Here is an 18584-nt window from a genome sequence, read left to right on the forward strand (position 1 = left end):
TTTTTAACAGAAGAGCCCTATACATCCTGGCCCATGGTTTCCAACAATGAGCCCAATTCCAACAACATCCCCCACTAACTACCTCAAAGAAACCCAAACCTTAGCTGCTTTACCTTCCTGGTCTGAGCCACACCCTACTCACTGCTTTGTGTTCTACTACTTTTCAGAAACAGAAATGCTTGTCATTTTTGCACCCCATTCGTCAACGTGGTTTTCTCTTTTTGCTTTTATCAATCATTGCTGGTGTTTGGAAAAGAGGGGCTGCCTCAAAATATCACTCACAAATACATCTTGATGGCAAGCCATTAGAGTTTATCTAAATCATCTGGGCAATGTTTTAAAAATATACATTTCTAAGCTCAATAATGGATCTGAGGTTGGGAAATCTATGCAGTTCTGTTGTTGCTGTTCCAAAAAATTATACTTGAAAATCAATGGTTTGTATTTCTACTCTTCACTCTTTTACCACTCTTCACACATGGCAAGTGCTATCAATATTCTTTGAAAATGTCACCAATTCCCATACAGTTGCCAAAGCCAAAGGCTTCTTCTGAATCCTCATCTTAACATGCCACACCATAGCATTTAACCTAGAGAGCCATCTTCTCATTCTTGAAACTGTCCTCACATGACAATTATTTTTCTTGTAATCTTCCTGATAGGCTCACTCTTTTTCTGACTCATTCTCAGAGCTCCTTTTCCATGACTTCACTTTAAAAAAAAAAAAAAAAAAGTTCTCCCAGTTTCTGATCCCAACCCCGTGCTCTTCTACCTAGATGACTTTACCTAATCCTCTATCTGTAATTTATATCATTACCTGTTATCTTCGGATGCTTTTGTACTACAGTGACAAAGACCATATGGTCCACAAAGCCAAAAATGTTTACTATGTGGTCCTTAAAAGAAAAAGGTTGCTGACCCCTATTCTAGCATTACTAAAAAAAAAAAAAAAAAAAAAAAAAAAAAAAAAAAAAGAGAGAGAGAGAGAGAGAGAGAGAAAGAAAGAAAGAAAGAGAAAAAAAAAGAAAAGAAAAGAAAAGAAAAGAAAAGAAAAGAAAAGGAAAGGAAAGGAAAGGAAAGGAAAGGAAAGGAAAGAAAAGAAAAGAAAAGAAAAGAAGTGTAACTTCCCAGTTAACAGTGTGAAAAAAACAATGGAACGATTAAACAAAAATCCAAAAGAAGGCAAGAAAGGAAGGGGGTCCCAGAGAGAGTTAGAACAGATGTTACAAATGGAAAGCAAACTACATATATCAGTAACTATATTAAAAGTAAATGTTCCAGTTAAAAGACTGCCAACAGATTTTTAAAGTCCAACTATCTGCTATTTTCAATAGACAAATACCTATAATATAAAGATACTCATGTATACCATGTCAATTCTAGACCCAAAAAAAGTTGGTATAATCAAAATCACATGGAGCAAAATTTAAAAAGGAAAGCTAAGTTAAGTATCTCTTAGGTCTCTTTTAGCCCTTAAATACTGTAATTCTAGGTTTAAGCCTGAGTCAAAGGTCTCTGGATATTGTTGGTGACTGAAAAGTAGGAAGTAAGAGGTTAAGAAAAGAGTGGCAGAAGATAGATTGGCAAGTAAGTAAACTAGTGGATGATGGATGATGGTCAAATCAGCTAGTAAGGGGAAAAAAAAGGAGAAATATGAGTAAGAAGCACCTGGGTAGCTCAGTCGGTTAAGCAACCAACTCTCTTTGATTTTGGCTCAGGTCATGGTCTCAGGGTCATGAGACTGAGCCCCACATCAGGCTCTGACCAAGCTCCGCAGAGTGTGCTTGTCCCTTCTCCAGAGCTCTGCTCTTTCCCCCACTTGCTCTCCCTCTCAAATAAATAAATAAAATCTTTAGAGAAAAAAAAAGTACAAGTGAATCATTTACTAGTTAGAAGGCTTGGGAGCATGGCTTTATGTCTATAAATAGAATCAAGTAGAGAAGCAGAAACTGAAAACTTAAGAAAATGAAAGTCTATCTGATGGGCCAAGGTTCTTTGCTAAGCAAGGCTAAATGAGATTTAAGTCAAAGGTCCACAGGTGGGTCTCTCAGAACACTTTTTATTTCTCTCCAAGAATTTTTGGAAAAAAAGGTTAAGAAACAGCTTTTCGGGTAAGATGTGACAAAAATGCAATGTTAGATGATCTTCATCACTAGAGAGTATACAGGAGAGTATACAGGAGCCCAGTTTTACCTATGGTAGGTCAATGCCAAGTAAAAATCAAATTGGGTGCTGAAGGAAAACACATTTTGTAGTATTTCAATGAAAGAAAAGGTGATGGGACACCTGGGTAGCTTCAGCAGTTAAGCGCCTGCCTTCAACCCAGGGCGTGATCCTGGAGTCCTGGGATCCAATCCCACACATCAGGCTCCCTGCATGGAGCCTGCTTCTCCCTTTGCCTCTCTGTGTCTCTCATGAATAAATAAAAATCTTTAAAAAAAAAAAATGCTTTCAGCTCTAAGTGACAAGAAAAGGTGATGGAAGAAATTAGTTATAACATACTTTGGTACATGGCCCTTCTTCTAGTGAAAGTACAGTACTATGTTTGCCTTTGAAGAACTACTACCAAATGACTACCCAATTGTCATTTGACCAGTTTCAGTGAACTGACCTCATCTCCCAGTTAGGGGGGAAAGGGTGATATTAGTCCTGCCCCAGGCCCAGCTAGTTAGTTTACTGCATTCCCCCTGGCAACAGTGGTTGTTCACTGAAATTCCATCCTAGAATTTTGCTGCAACTATTAGGAAAGAAGCATTTTCTTTTCTACTGCGCTAGTTATCTGGAAAGATGTATATCTAGAACTGTTCACAGCCAACTTTCCTGAATGCACAGAACCTCTATGCAGTAAAAGGAAATAAAATGAATACATAAAGCAAAGCCTTAACATTGTTTGGGCCCGTGAATAGAGCTGTGCCTCAAATAAACTCCACCACTGAACTTCCTTGTTAAGTGGTGGAGTTAAGTGTGACAATCAATTCCTTTTACCCTGAGCCACTTTGAGTTGGGTTTCTGTTCTCTGCAATCAGAGGAACTCACTACAGTAGGTACATCTCAATGCAATACCCTTTGACAATATAGTTATCCCTTATTAACCAAATTCCTGATATCTAAAAATTCCACAGTCTACACTCAGGAACCAAATATATTTGAATAAACTTTTTGATACTTTCTTCACAATCATGCTATTTGGTTTCCAAGTTTAGGAAACCAAATAGATTCCAACAGGGCAGTACCAAATTCACTATCCAAACTAAAAATTGGATAAAAAACAGATTCGAATGGTGGTGAAGGATATTTGTAACATCAGGCATGCAGAAAGATGGCATGGATGTACAATATATTGTACAAATGAAAAAACTTAAAATATAAAATTGTATATAAAGGCAAACATATATAAAAAGGACAAAAAATTAGACTTTTGAATAACCTTCAAAACTCCCATTTATAATTTTCAACAAAAATAAGTCTGATGTGCATTTGAACATTTGAGTTGAATAGAAAATCTCTGAGACAGGGAACAAACTAATACCTTTCAAATTAGCAAATTAGGGCTTAAAGCGCAAAAAAGGCTAAAAAATTTACCTTATGATAAAGATGGCATCCAGATAAAAAGATTATGGATAAATGACTGATTGGGAAAATAAAATAATTTAAACGATCCATATAAAGAATTAAGCACATTACTGGCACTTATATAGCAATTACACATTGCTCTATCTGTCATAAAGAAAATTATTTAATACATTTTTCCCCCCTATCCCAAAGTAGTTATTTCAAAAGTATAGGCTAACAGAGGGAAACAATGCGGTGAGACAGTTGCTGTGGCTGGTAGGGTGTGGTTCAGAATAGGCCAGCTTATGCTGTTATTCACTGGACTGAGTTAGAAGAGACTAATTATAGAGGAAAACTGTGGTGAAGAAAGAAAACAGAAGGAATACAGAGTTTCCTTTAAATTAGAAGTTCAGTTAAAAAGATAAAAGGAACAAGATTTTTAATGCCATATTTTGTAACTGTGCTAATAAAACTTAATTTTCAAAAATCATTATGGTTGCTTTTATTCTTTACCAAATTCTCAAAGTTATTTCCAAGAAGAAAAAAAGACATATCCATTCTCTTCACATTTGCTTTATCATAAGGATCCACTTATGAATATTAGTAAGATTATATATTATCATTCAGTAACAAGAGGGTAGAAGAATAAAAGGCAAATTCGTGTCTAAAAAATAAAAATCTAGCTTCACTATAGAGAAAATAACTCAAAGCTAAAATCTCACCAGTATATATTAAAGGAAAACATTCTACTATCAAGGCAGGGTCCATTTGAGAAAATAATACTGATTTGTATACAGCTGTAAATATCATGAGGACAGTACTATTAAATATTTTGAACTTATTTTACAAAAATAACTGAGAAAGTGGCATTTAAGAGCTAAGATTCACATTTCTTCATTCTCTCATCTGAATTAGCAAAAAAGTGTGATATGCTTGTATCTATCATTGCTCCACTAGTCTACTTTATAGTCAACAGGGCGGGGAGGGGGTGTGGGTGAAATCCTTTTTAAAGACAGATCATGTTACCCTCTTATCAAAGACTTCAATGGTTCTCCATAACATAGTTAAATAAAATTATAACCTCTTACTGTGGCCTAACTTCATCTTTCCCTCACTCCACTCCATTCCACCACTCCATTCCACCCTCACTGGTCTTTTTCTGAATTTAAGTTTATTCCTGCTTTAGGACCTTTACACTTCCTTCCTATCCCCTCTACCTGGACCTTCTTTCATTCACTGAGGTCTCTGCTCAAATGCCAACTCCTCAGAGAGGATTTTCTTTACTACCCTATCTAAAATAACCCTCTTTCCTCACTCTATTCTCCTTATCCTGATTTATTTTTAATCAGAGAAACTGATAGACTACTTAGAATTATATTACTATTTATTTGGGTTTTTAATCTACTGGAAGACTTCCCCACTAAAAGGTAAAAGACTTGTCTTTTTTTTTTTTTCATCATAGGTATCCACAGCTAAAAAAAAAATTTGTTGAAATAAACAAATTCACATATGCAGTAATTCATGTATTTCAGAAATCAGTTTTATTGCTTAAGGCATTTTATTAACAGCTTTTTCCCCCCTTTTCCTACTTTCTCATCTATTTTCTTCTTTGACTTCCTGTAAGAGCTGTTTTCAACAAGAATTTGACAATGTCTGGCTTTAAAAATAAGCAAATGGGGACACCTGGCTAGCTCAATTGATAAAGCATGCGATTCTTGACCTTGGGGTGTTAGTTCGAGCCCCGTGTTGGGTGTAAAGATTACTTAAAAACAAAATCTTTTTAAAAAAAATTAAATAAAAAATTAAAATGAGCAAGTAATCAAACTTCTTTCCTAAGCAGTTAATCAACTGTTCCTGATACAGTGCCTAACAATATATATATGGGAGATGGCTCTTAAGAAAAGAGGATATCGGGCAGCCCTGGTGGCTCAGCAGTTTAGCGCCACCTTTGGCCCAGGGCGTGATCCTGGGGACCCGGGATCGAGTCCCGCGTCAGGCTCCCTGCCTGGGGCCTGCTTCTCCCTCTGCCTGTGTCTGTGTCTCTACCTCCCTCTCTCTGTGTCTCTCATGAATAAATAAAATCTTAAAAAAGAAAAGAAAAGAAAAGAAAAGAAAAGAAAAGAAAAGAAAAGAAAAGAAAAGAAAAGAAAAGAAGATATCCAAATGGCCAATAAAGAAATGAAAAAGAATTCAACATCTGTGGATTAGCCTATTGTTCAAAAATATTTACTACATATCCTCAAGTCCAATAGAGTATACCTCCTCATCCCTTGAACTGGGCTAAACAACAGGACTTAATTTAGAGAGTGGGAGGTCAACAGACATGATGTAAACAAGGTCTCAAAGTATGCTTGCCCAGTTAGCTATGCTTTCTTGCATTTGTGCCACCACTATGAGAACATGAATTTTCTAGCCTATTAGTCCCAGTAGGAAGATGAGATATATAAACAGAGCTTTGCCAGCTGACCCACAAAATCATGACCAACGAATAAATACTTATTGTTGTACACCACTGGCAATTTTCAAGTTGTTTGTTTAGCAGTATTAGTTGACAAATACATTATCATTAGTCATCTGAGAAATGCAAATCAAAATCACAATGTGGGGGTGCCTATGTGGCTCAGTCAGTTAAGCATCTGCCTTCCACTCAGATCATGATTCCAGAGTCCTGGAATAGAGCCAGATCATCCTGCTCCAGCTCCAGAGCTGAGGCTCTGGCTCCTGGCTCCTGGCTCTTTGCTCAGCTGGGAGTCTCCTTCTCCCTCTGCCCTTCCCCCTGTTCATAGTTGCTCTCTCTCTCTGAAATGAACAAAATCTTAAAAAGAATAATAATTTTTTAAAAAATCACAATGGGAAACTACCAAACCTCCACCAAAATGACCTATGTCCACTAAAGCTATATAGGAGAATGTTCATTGCCACTTAATTCATAAAATAGCCAAAAAATAAAAACATTGAAAATTGCATCAACAATAAAATTAATAAATGGAATAGAGCATTAAAAAAGAACAAATTGCTGATATACACAACATAAATACCAGTGACATAATGCTGAGTGAAAAAAGCCAGATAAAGAGATATTAACTAAGTTATCCAATTTATATGAAGTTCACAGACAAAATAAATCTATGGTTATAAACCTCAGAAGCCTGGTTCCCTGTAGAGAGAGAGAGAGGCAGAGCACAAAATGAAGCCTAGTGGAATTTTATAAACAGTCTTTATCTTAATCTGAGTGGTGGATAAGCAGGTATATACATAATTTTTTATGTACATAATTTTTAAACTGTTAAAAGTGAGGGCATGCACTTTACTGTATACCTCAATTTTTTAAAAAAGAAAAATTTTAGCATAACTAATGAGATTGGTTATTTGAAGCTAAAGTGGTATTCCGAGTTATAAATATTATTAGTCCAGTATTACAATTATTACTGTATATCTTAAGAATGTTTCAAAATTATACTTTACAATAAATACCTGGGTAAAGTATATAAGCATCTAGTTTAAATATTAACCCAAAGATTATTATATCCAAGGATTATGTAATCCTTGGATTATATTAACAGTTTCAAAATACACTGACCATTTGCCATTCCACCGGAACACCATGGGGAGACTAAACTACAACCAAAACATGAATCTTAATTTAAAATCTCTACAAGACAGATCTCTAGTTTTTTTAATATACCAATATAATATGGTTGGTGTAATTATGACATTTCTGTGCTTTTAATCCACTTAATTATTTTTAAAGATTTTATTTATTTATTCATGAGAGACACAGAAAGAGAGGGAGACAGAGACACAGGCAGAGGGAGAAGCAGGCTCCACGCAGGGAGCCCGACGTGGGACTCGATCCTGGGTCTCCGGGATCACGCCCTGGGCTGAAAGTGGCGCTAAACCACTGAGCCACCAGGGCTGCCCTAATCCACTTAATTTAATAAAATTCCAGAAGCTTCAAAATGTTTACTCATTCTAATAAAAATCTTCAAAGGCTACAAAAATTTTTTATATTGTTTTACGCAACAAATTTTCTACTCTGTAGAAAAACCTCACAAGTTTACTCATAATTATTGTACAATGCAAAGTTTGACAGAAGAATCCTACAATTCTTTAGACTTCTTAATGAAAATACAAAAATTCTATCTGTAATTAGAAAAAAAGCTATACATGATACTTTCTAGGTCATTTATTGAGATTTCATTTTACTAGCTCAATGATATTTGTCTACAAGACTATCAAATTACCTTTCCACAGTCCTTACAGAAAGAAAACTGTACTTCAAACAGCTTTCTCCCTAGGCTCTCAATCTCTAAATAATTAATGTATTAAGTGAACACATTTAATGGTTCCTATAAGCTCCAGAATGTGCTACATCTCAGCAGCATTTCACTTCTTTTAAAGTCTGTAACATTTTCATTCACAGCTTTAAGAAATATAATTCTTCTGGGGAGTCTGGGTGGCTCAGTCATTTGAGTGTCTACCTTCAGCTCAGGTCTTGGTCCCAGGTTCTAGGATGGAGCCCCAGACCAGGGTCCCTGCTCTGCCGGGAGGCCTGCTTCTCCCTCTGCCTATGTCTCTGCCTCTTTGTGTTTCTCATGAATAAATAAATAAAATCTTAAAAAAAAAAAAAAAAAGAAACCAGGCCCCAATTTCATACCCAATATACCACACTTAACACAAATAAGAAACATGATGATAATAACAATAGCAACACACTCATTTAACTCTACTATGTGTTTAAATCATTTAACCCTCATAACAATCCTAGTCAAATGTATATTATGATGCTCATTTTACAAATCAAGAAACCGAAGCATATGGAGATTGCCACTTGTGTCAGGTTATAGGCCAGTTAAATGGCAAAGCCAAGATTTGGACCTCAGTGGTCTAGCCCTAGAATTCAGATTCCTAAACATTATGCTACTTTGCCTTTCATAAACTGCTTCATGTTATAGATGATACGGTACATGTCATATTTCTTCTATGAAATCATAAGCTTTTATAGAGCAGAGATCAAATCTTCTGACCCCACTACAGCTCAAGAGAAGTTTTCTTTAGCATAGGAACTGGTAAATAATAAAGGGAAACTAGAAGTCAAAATGGAGTCCAAAGGAAGGCTTCATTGCAATAATGATGTCTAAACTTAATCTTGCCACTGAACTCCAAAACTATATCAACTGTTTAGTCCACATTTGCCAGTCTCCACTACTAGTCCATATGCTTGTTGAAACAGGGGTGGTTTTTTTTTTAAGAGGTAGGGAAGGAGCAGAGGGAGAGGAAGACAGAGAATCTCAAGCAGGCACCACACCCATCACAGAGTCCAATGTAGGGCTCTATCTCACAACCCTGACATCATGACCTGAGCCGAAATCAAGGGTCACACGCTTAACCGACAGAGCCACCCAGATGCCCCTTAAAGAGAGTATTTCTTTGTCTTTACATCTGCAACACAATGTTTGGAACCTAGCAGAAACTCAAAAAATATTGAATAAATATGTGAAACTCTATTACAAAGGGTTTTACCTCAAGATAGCCACTATCAATAGAATCAATAAAAGAGATTCATAAGCAATTATATAATTTGTGACAAACCAATTATCAAACTGTTGAAGTAGAAAAGAGAGTTGGGAAAAATAGTGATAAGACAGCAGAAACACGCAAGACAATAGGAACATATATTATTTATAACCGGCAGTAAACATAAGAACAAAGCAGAGAGACTTCTTTTTCTTAATTTACACATTCATAAATTTTTATTCCTTCAGTTATTTCAAGATAATCTTCTTTTGAGCACTTCTTCCATTAACTTTCAATAAGAATCCGAGACTTGGGGAGTTCATCTATTGGTTGATCCACTCACAAACTTCATAAATGTCCATATATTTTCAAGTACTGTTGACAAGATAGATATATGCTCAATGACTGTAAAATATAAAAAGTCCATCAAAATCCTGAGACTCCACAACACTTTCCACATTCTTAAGCCTGAGCAACAAGAATTCAGCACTTATTTAGAAGCATGGCCTAGGAGTATCTTTCAACTCTACTATTTTGTTTATGGAATACCTTTCCATGATATGACATCTTTCAAGTACTTAATGGCTTTTCAGATATGCACACTCTTAATCATTTGAATAGTTTTACAGGTATACTTTAAACTCAGATTTGAATCCTCCATATGAATGATTATGAGGGACTTTTCAGAGTCATGTAAGCAGGAGATCCTTCCGACAGATTATCTCTTCTTGTCCACTTTGGAAGATGTCCCACAGACTTTCTTTATCCCTACTACATTTTTTATTTGTCCTGTTTTTCTACTCTTTACCAATAATCCTAATGTCCCCTTTATTAACTACTGCTCAATTTCTCCATTCCAGATAATTTAATCAACGTTCCAAAACTCTTCATCAATTCAGCATTCTGAGGACAAACAAAACAAAACACCAAGGAAACAAATGAACAAAGTAACTTTGGATAGCCATAGGTCTTTTTCTATAAAGAGCCAGATAATAATTATTTTAGGCTTTATGGGTCACATAAAGCCTCTCTCACTTATTCGGGGTTTCTGTTTATTTTGTTTTACTCTCTTAAATGTTTAAAAATGTAAAAAACCATTTTTAGCTCTCAGACAGAAGAAAAACAGGCCACCTGCCAGATTTGGCCGGTGGACAGCAGTTTGTCTATCATTATACTAGAGGACTTACATATGCTATTTTAGTTATCGGTGGCACACAGTGAAGCCTCAGGGAGGTGGTGAGAAACCTGTATAAAATGAAGGAGCCAACTATGATAACATATTCAGGCTAAGAGGAATAGATAATGCCAAATGTCTAAATCAGAAACAAATTTGGCATGGCTGAGGAACAGAAAGGTTACTGTGGCTAAAACAAAGTATTCTAAGAGGAAAATGGTGAGACAGATGTGGTCAGGGGTGAAAAGGGGTTGGATCGTACCTCACAGTCTGGAATTTTATTCTAATAGTCTCTGGATGTTATTTTATTTTTTTGCTTATATAGAGAGAATAATTTTACTGATTTATGTTTTTAAAAGGTTACTCCAGTTGCTTGAAAGAGAATGGATTAGAGTAGGGAAGGAAAGAGGAGTACAAGCAGAGAAACCAGTCAGAAGATTGTTAGAGCAGTCCAGGCAAAAGATAATGGTTGTTGAATAGAGTAGTAATAGTGGGGATAGAAAGAAGTGGATAGATGGGGTATATGTTCTGCACTCACTGATGGATTAAATGTGGGTGCAAACACAACGCTTAGGTTTACCTGACTGAAAGCAACTAGGTAAATAGTTGTTCTATTTATTAAAATGAGAAAGCTAGAGGAACATCTGGGTGGCTCAGCGTCTGCCTTTGGCTCAGGACATGATCCCGTGATCCAGGATCGAGTCCCACATCAGGCTCCCTCCGAGGAGCCTGCTTCTCCCTCTGCCTGTGTCTCTGCGCCTCTCTCTCTGTGTCTCTCATGAATAAATAAATAAAATATTTTTTAAAATAAAATAACAAAAGGAAAAAGCTAGAGAAAAACAAGTTTGTCCATGTTCACTGATACTGTTTTTGTTGTTGGGGGGGATATGATCCAGTATGTCTTTGGCCATGTTAAATCTAGAATATTTACAGGATATGCAAGTGAAAATATTGTGTACGCAACTGGGTATACAAGTCTGGAAAAAAATGAGGAAAGGGCTAGAGATAAGGCACATCTGATAACCATCAGCATACAGATGACATTTTAGGCAATCTGACTAGATGAACTCACATACAAAAAGACTGTAGGTAGAGAAAAAGAGCTATGACCAAGCTAGTATGGATCACCAATGTTTAGTGGTCTACCAGAAAAAGCAATGGGAGTCAAAGTAGAGCAACTAATAAAAACACACAGTAATAATAGCAGTAGTACTAGTAATAATAGTAATAATGGTAAACCCTTAGATTACTTAATATGTGCCAAACTATTCATTCAAGTCATTCAATCTTAGAACAATTTTGTTCTAAGAGCTAAGCAGTACTATTACCATTATTTTCAAATACAGAAACTGAAGAAAAGATGATAAACACCCTGCTTTAGACAGCACATCTCAGCAGAGGAAAACCATCAGACAAATAAAGGCTCATGAAAGAAAAGTATTTCAAAAAATGGCAAATGAAAAAGAAAAGGCAAATGAAGTCAGACAAGGATAGAGAAATTTCTTATGGATCTGAAACCATGGAAATCATTTGTGACCATTTCTGTATCTGATTTTTGTTTATAGCTAGTTGAGTCTAGGCATGTACCCTAATCTCCTCATGGGGTTAGTGTGAGAGATAAATAAGTTATTACTGAGTGTTCCATTACCTACCTATAAACACACATCTCATCTTTCCTATTATTAATCATTCATGGGTAGTGATCTATTTTTGTAGTATCATCCTCTAATAATACAAATGTTTAAGACATTGTGGAGATACAGGGCAGCCCCGGTGGCTCAGCGGTTTAGCGCCGCCTTCAGCCCAGGGTGTGATCCTGGAGACCCGGGATGGAGTCCCACATCAGGTTCCCTGCATGGAGCCTGCTTCTCCCTCCTCCTGTGTCTCTGCCTCTCTCTCTCTCTCTCTCTCTCTCTCTCTGTCTCTCTCTCTCTCTCTCTGTCATGAATAAATAAATTAAATCTTAAAAAAAAAAAAAGACATTGTGGAGATACAGCAAACCATTTGTTCCCAGAAATTAAACCTCAGCCACTACTAACCACCCAATAAGTGACCTTCCACTGAATTTGTATTTACCTCTAAAGAGGTACTTATATCAACATCAACAACTTGCAACATTTGCCTGAGACACTAAAAATTATGCAAGTAGCTCTTGTAACTAGGATGAATCAGAAAGTGTACCTACCTCAACCAACTACCACTGCAGTAAGGGTCCATTGAACATGAAAACATCATAGCCAGGACACTGGGTAGCTCAGCAGTTGAGCATCTGCCTTTGGCCAGGGTGTGATCCTGGCGTCCCAGGATCAAGTCCAACATAGGGCTCCCTCCATGGAGCCTGCTTCTCCCTCTGCCTGTGTCTCTGCCTCTCTGTGTGTCTCTCACGAATAAATAAACTCTTAAAAAAAAAAAAGTCATAGCCAAGTAATACATCTGGCTACAGCCATTAGATTTAAGCATACCCCCACTCTAGTAAATGTATTCTACAGAGCCAACATATCACATTTACTCATATCTCAAAGGGAACCTAAATTATCAATGACAGTCTCATAAAAATATTAAAAAAGAAATTTAGATTAGGAAAAGCCACAGAGGGCCACCTGGGTAGCTCAGCAGTTGAGCATCTGCCTTCGGCTCAAGGCACAATCCTGGGGTTCCAGGATCAAGTCCCACATTAGGCTCCTTGAGGGGAGCCTGCTTCTCCCTCTGCCTCTCTCTGTGTGTCTCTCCTGAATAAATAAATAAAATCTTAAAAAAAAAAAAGGAAATGCCACAGAAACCATGTGTTTGATTGAAACAAATATATAAACTGAAGCTGGGATTAGATGTTTAACAATAGTTCACCAAGGTGGACACCCCTGGGTGGCTCAGTCGGTTAAGCATCTGCCTTTGGCTCAGGTTATGATACCAGGGTCCTAAGATGGAGCCCTATGTCGGGCTCCCTGCTCAGAGGGGAGTCTGCTTCTCTCTCTCCCTCTGCCCCTACCCCCCCTCTCCTCATGCTTGCTCTTTTGTGGTCTCTCAAATAAATAAAACCTTTAAAAAAAAATAGTTCACCAACGCATTATCTTAAAAAAAAAAAAAAATAGTTCACCAACGCATTGATTTTTATAGCAAAAGCTCCCTAGGTAACTAAAAAAATAAATAAATAAACAAAAAATAAACAACAACAAACCAGCACTGATATACAGTAATCTTCCTCAATTTGGAGAACTTTTTTTTTTTTTTTTTGAGAACTTTTACAGATCGAATTGAGGTACCTACTAACAGAAACCAACTAACAGGAAATGCCAACAATGACAAGTAATATATAAATTTGGAATCACAGACTGCTAAAATTAAAAGCCTCTCCAAAAAGTTATGAAAAGGATAGCCAAAAGCAAAGTAAGCTGTGTGACAAGATATTTAACTTGCAATACTATTCACTGGCATTTAACAAAAACTTACCCTTACATCACCTGCCCTTTACTCATAAAAGCTGAAATCCAAAATTAATGAAAATTTAGATATGACCTGACATTCCTGTGCTATAATAAAAAATTAAGCATGCTCTAAATAGTTTGTCATCTTCATTAGAAATGAGAAGCAAAGCAAAGCATAAGGCACACAGACATACCAATAAACTTGTTAATGCTATTAAATAATAGAATACCACCTTTTCAATCTGTACAAATGAAGAAAACAAATACAATTTTTAACTAATTTTTTAATTCAAATTCAAAACATTTTCTAAATCTTTAAGAATAAATAGCCTTGGCATAAATTAACATTGAACTTAGATCTTTATCTGTAAATATTTCCACACAAGAAATTTTAAATCACTCAACTGTGACTGGGCAAGGAACAAGTACTATTTGCTGATTTCTGTTTATCTATAACTCTATCCCTACAATGATTATGAAAGTATTTCCATTGCACCCTCCTCTTTCACTACTTACCTGACTCCTAGATACCCCCTCCAAAAAAAAAAAAAAAAAACACAAAAACCTAGTATAGAGTCTGACACCCTGATATTATAATAGTGAAGTTATAAAACATTAAACAGCATCCATTATTTCCATATGCAAAGAATGATGTAAAATATGCTATCATGACATGAATAAACTAATAATGTACCAATCCATTTTTTTCTAATGTACCAATCCATTAGAACCATCACCCTTATAGTCTTCCACTATGGCTTTCTCTAGACAATATTTAGCTTCTGTTCTGTTCTGTTTGGATTTATACTACTATTATGGACTAAATTGTATTCCCCTAAAATTCCTATGTTGAAGCTGCAACCCCCGTGTGTAGCTATATTTGGAGATAGGATATTTAAAGAGGTAATTAGGGTTAAATGAAATCATCAGACCCAAATCCAATAAGATGGTGTCCTTATTTAGGGGCACCTGGGTGGCTCAGTTGTTGAGTGTCTGCCTTCGGTTCAGGTCATGATCCTGGGGTCCTAGGAATGAGTCCCACTCATTTCAGCCTCCAGAGCTTTGAGAAAATAAGTTTGTTATTTAAGTCCCCCAGTCTGTGGTATTTTGTTATGGCAGCCCTATCAAACTAACACAACTCTACAGCAGTCTTTGGTACACAATTACTAATATACCATAACTTGACACTGTGTTATAATGAACTTTATAGTATACTAACTCTAGTTTTCTGCCATTGCCTAAGAAATACAAGCCCCCCCCCCCATTGTGCCTAATATATGTATGGCTTTCTTTCTCCATCAGAGCTTAAAATATTATATCCAAGTTCCTTTCTCTTCTACCTCCTCAACTGTGATCATTTCTGATTTCTACTCTTATTTACCATAGTCAGACATCTGCTTTCTAACACACTATCAAATATGTAATCTGACATATTTGCCACTTGCCACTCTGACACCTTTTCTCCTCTTCCTTCCCCTCCCCCCCCCAGCCCTTTACCTTCTGCTTCACATATACTTCTCAGCCTTAGCACTACTATATCAGGCATTCAGAAGCATTACCAACCAATGAGAGCACTTTTGACCCATTAAGAAAACAATAACATGCTGCTTTCTATCATTCATCTTATTGCTCATGCAGCTGTTCTTCGAGTTGGGAAAATTCAATGTTTAACTCTATGTAGTTTATTAAAATGAAAAACTCTGCTCTTCAAATACTATCTAAAAAAGAGTCCAGCTTTGTTGATTTCCATCAATAAAACATGTGCCAAGAGTTGACTTTTCTACTTACATTAATAGGCCTGTGCTCATTTATCCAGTTATCCAGTCTCCCTTCTCTGACCAATGATGTGCATTTCTACAAAGCAATAGCATTCCAAAAATAGGAGTATGTTCAAAGAAGAGAGTATCCCTTACCAACTCACTCAAGAAAAATGCCTAAAATTTTGTTCTCATTAGACTACTACACTGAACAACTAAGTTAATGGTTCAAAATACTCATCAAATATTACCGTATTGCCTCAGTAGGAGGCAACACGTTATGGAAAAACGTATCATTTTTATTCCTTCAATATCTTTATTTTACCAATACAATATTGCCAGACCACTTACTGAAAAGTTTAATCTTAAAAGTTTTCTTGGGTTTTGATTCTTCTAAAAAGGTGTCTTCATTCACTATGTGCCAAAAACTATATTGTGCCTATGACTTTAAGTGGGATTCTAAACCATCTTATCTCTACTTTGTTATGCTGTGAGATAACAATGCTAAAGTAATAATTTACGAAGAATAAGTATTAATAAAAAATTAATAGTTTTAGGTAAAATAGAAGTGCAAGTTAATCACTATTTTACTGCATAGCAATTAGATATATGGCTAGTCACAAAATACTTATCGGTACACCAGTAAAATCTCAACTATCCTGAAATTTTGAGAAGTCATTCTAAAAATCCAACTTTTCCAACGAACTGGAATTTCAGCTCTTTAAGGATCCACAATGTATGTCTAACTTTATATCTTTTTAAGCAGAGTATACTGAATATAATTTACATATTTAAGAATCTGTAATCTTGCAGTAAATGTCAATATTTATATGATAGTGGTATTCACAGAAACTACTGATCTACTTAAGCAAGATTCTCTGTCCCTATCTCAGTATCACCAGATTGGCTTACTTTTAGTTTATAGAAAAGCTTTTCACGCTATCAGCTTAACAACCTACAAATGCCCCTCTGTTCTCATTGCTTTTTCTAATCCATGTGTCCTTAGAAACCAAATACTTATTTGAATTGTCTAAAATAAGACTATATTCTAAGTGAAAGCCTAAGGAATCCTCATACAAGTACAGAAATGTTAACCATACATTTTCATAAAATTTCCACTAACCATTTAGAGACTCTTCCTTTATTGCAACATAATTTTATGGAGAAAATATGGGCTTTACACTCAACAGAGGGGTTCAGGTCCTACCTTCAGCACTTACTAGCCGTAGTCCTACGTAGATAATAAACTACCCTCCCTAAAAGTTTGCATACTTGTTAAAAGAAATCACCATCATCACCTCATAGTTGCTATGAAGTTAAATGTGACAGTGGATATTAAAATAAAAAATGAGGGATCCCTGGGTGGCGCAGCGGTTTGGCGCCTGCCTTTGGCCCAGGGCGCGATCCTGGAGACCCGGGATCGAATCCCACGTCAGGCTCCCGGCACCTGGAGCCTGCTTCTCCCTCTGCCTGTGTCTCTGCCTCTCTCTCTCTCTCTCTCTCTCTCTGTGACTATCATAAATAAATAAAAATTAAAAAAATAAATAAAATAAAAAATGACTCTTATACAAAGTAGGTGCACAATTAAAAGGTCTATTTTCATCTTTGACTCACGTAACATGGCAAATCTGCTCAACTTTATCACCTCTTATACAGTCAACAAAATTTTCCATTTATTTTTCAACATTCTTAAGCTCTCTAGTATCTATATATGTGGTGTTAGTTTCTCCTACCAAACAGCTTGTTAGTATTTTATGCCTTTCTTTTCCTCTGTAACTGAGACTTCTGCATGGCCCAAGGAGCTGAGATCCTTAGGACTGTAGGGAACATTTGGGGAGGGGGGAGGTGTGGGGTAACATGGGAAAGAATGTGTAATCCTAAGTGCTCACACTCTAGATCATGAGTAAACTTTCTAAAGTCAAAGTCCCTGTCTGCTGCCTACTAGCAATATAACTTTGGGGCAAACTAGTCTACCTCTCTGAAACTTAATTTCTTCATATTCAAAAAATAGTATCAATCTCCAATAATATGGCCAATTTTTTTAAACAAAACACTGAGATTTTAAAAACTAAATAAAATAGAATATATATATTCTGAAAAATATCAAAAAGCTGACAAGATAGTATGAAGTCATAAGGCCAAAACATAAGAAAGGACAGGAATTCAGAGAGGAAAACAAAGCACTGAAGCCAAGTTAGCTCCTAACTAAAGCCAAATTTCAGCTTTGATTATCACAGGCTCATAAAGATAGAAGCCAAGCCCAGGGCCCAACTTAGGTAGTAAAACTGATAGGAGACCCTAGACCATACAATTGGAACCATAAAATCAATGAAAGAAAAATTGTTCCGGACAGCCCGGGTGGCTCAGTGGTTTAGCGCCGACTTCAGCGCAGGGCGTGATCCTGGAGACCTGGGATCGAGTCCCACATCAGGCTCCCTGCATGGAGCCTGCCTCTCCCTCTGCCTGTGCCTGTGCCTCTCTTGTCTCTCTATTTTTTTTTTTTAATTTTTATTTATTTATGATAGTCACACACACAGAGAGAGAGAGAGAGGCAGAGACACAGGCAGAGGGAGAAGCAGGCTCCATGCAGGGAGCCCGACGTGGGATTCGATCCCGGGTCTCCAGGATCTCGCCCTGGGCCAAAGGCAGGCGCTAAACCGCTGCGCCACCCAGGGATCCCTTTTTTTTTTTTTTTTTTTTTTTTTTAATTTTTATTTATTTATGATAGTCACACACACACAGAGAGAGAGAGAGGCAGAGACACAGGCAGAGGGAGAAGCAGGCTCCATGCAGGGAGCCCGCTCTCTTGTCTCTCTAATGAATAAATGGATAAAATCTTTACAAAAAAAAAAAAAGGAAAAGAAAAGAAAAACTGTTCCATTCTAAACCATCCCCCAAAAACTATAAGGAAAGTTGTGCTGGCACTGAACTGTAAAGGAAATGGAGAAAGGAGAGTTCCTGTCAAAACAGAACTTCTTCAGTAAAGGGACAGAACTAAGTACTTTAAGCTCTGGAGGCCAGAGATCTCTGCTGCAATTACTCAACTCTTTTGTTGTAGCTTGGAAATGGTGACAGATCATATGGAAACAAACAGAGCATGTTGCATTTCAATAACTTTATAGAGATTGAAATTTGAGCTTCACAGAATTTTCACATGTCACA

At 36.6% G+C, this 18584-nt stretch overlaps 1 protein-coding gene across 11 annotated transcripts in view; it reads right to left on the minus strand.

Moving 5' to 3' along the window:
• Positions 1 to 18584, minus strand: part of MYO9A (myosin IXA) — a 263388-nt gene that overhangs the window by 228161 nt on the left and 16643 nt on the right. The window contains exon 1 of one of the 11 annotated variants that reach the window (XM_072809463.1): positions 2612 to 2628. The exons of the other annotated variants lie outside the window; for them this stretch is intronic. The gene's annotated coding sequence lies outside the window, so the exon portion shown is untranslated. Of the gene's footprint in view, positions 1 to 2611; positions 2629 to 18584 lie in introns of those variants that run through there. 11 annotated transcript variants of the gene reach the window in all.

Source organism: Canis lupus, chromosome 32 (assembly GCF_048164855.1).
Source record: "Canis lupus baileyi chromosome 32, mCanLup2.hap1, whole genome shotgun sequence".
Taxonomy (NCBI): Eukaryota; Metazoa; Chordata; class Mammalia; order Carnivora; family Canidae; genus Canis; species Canis lupus.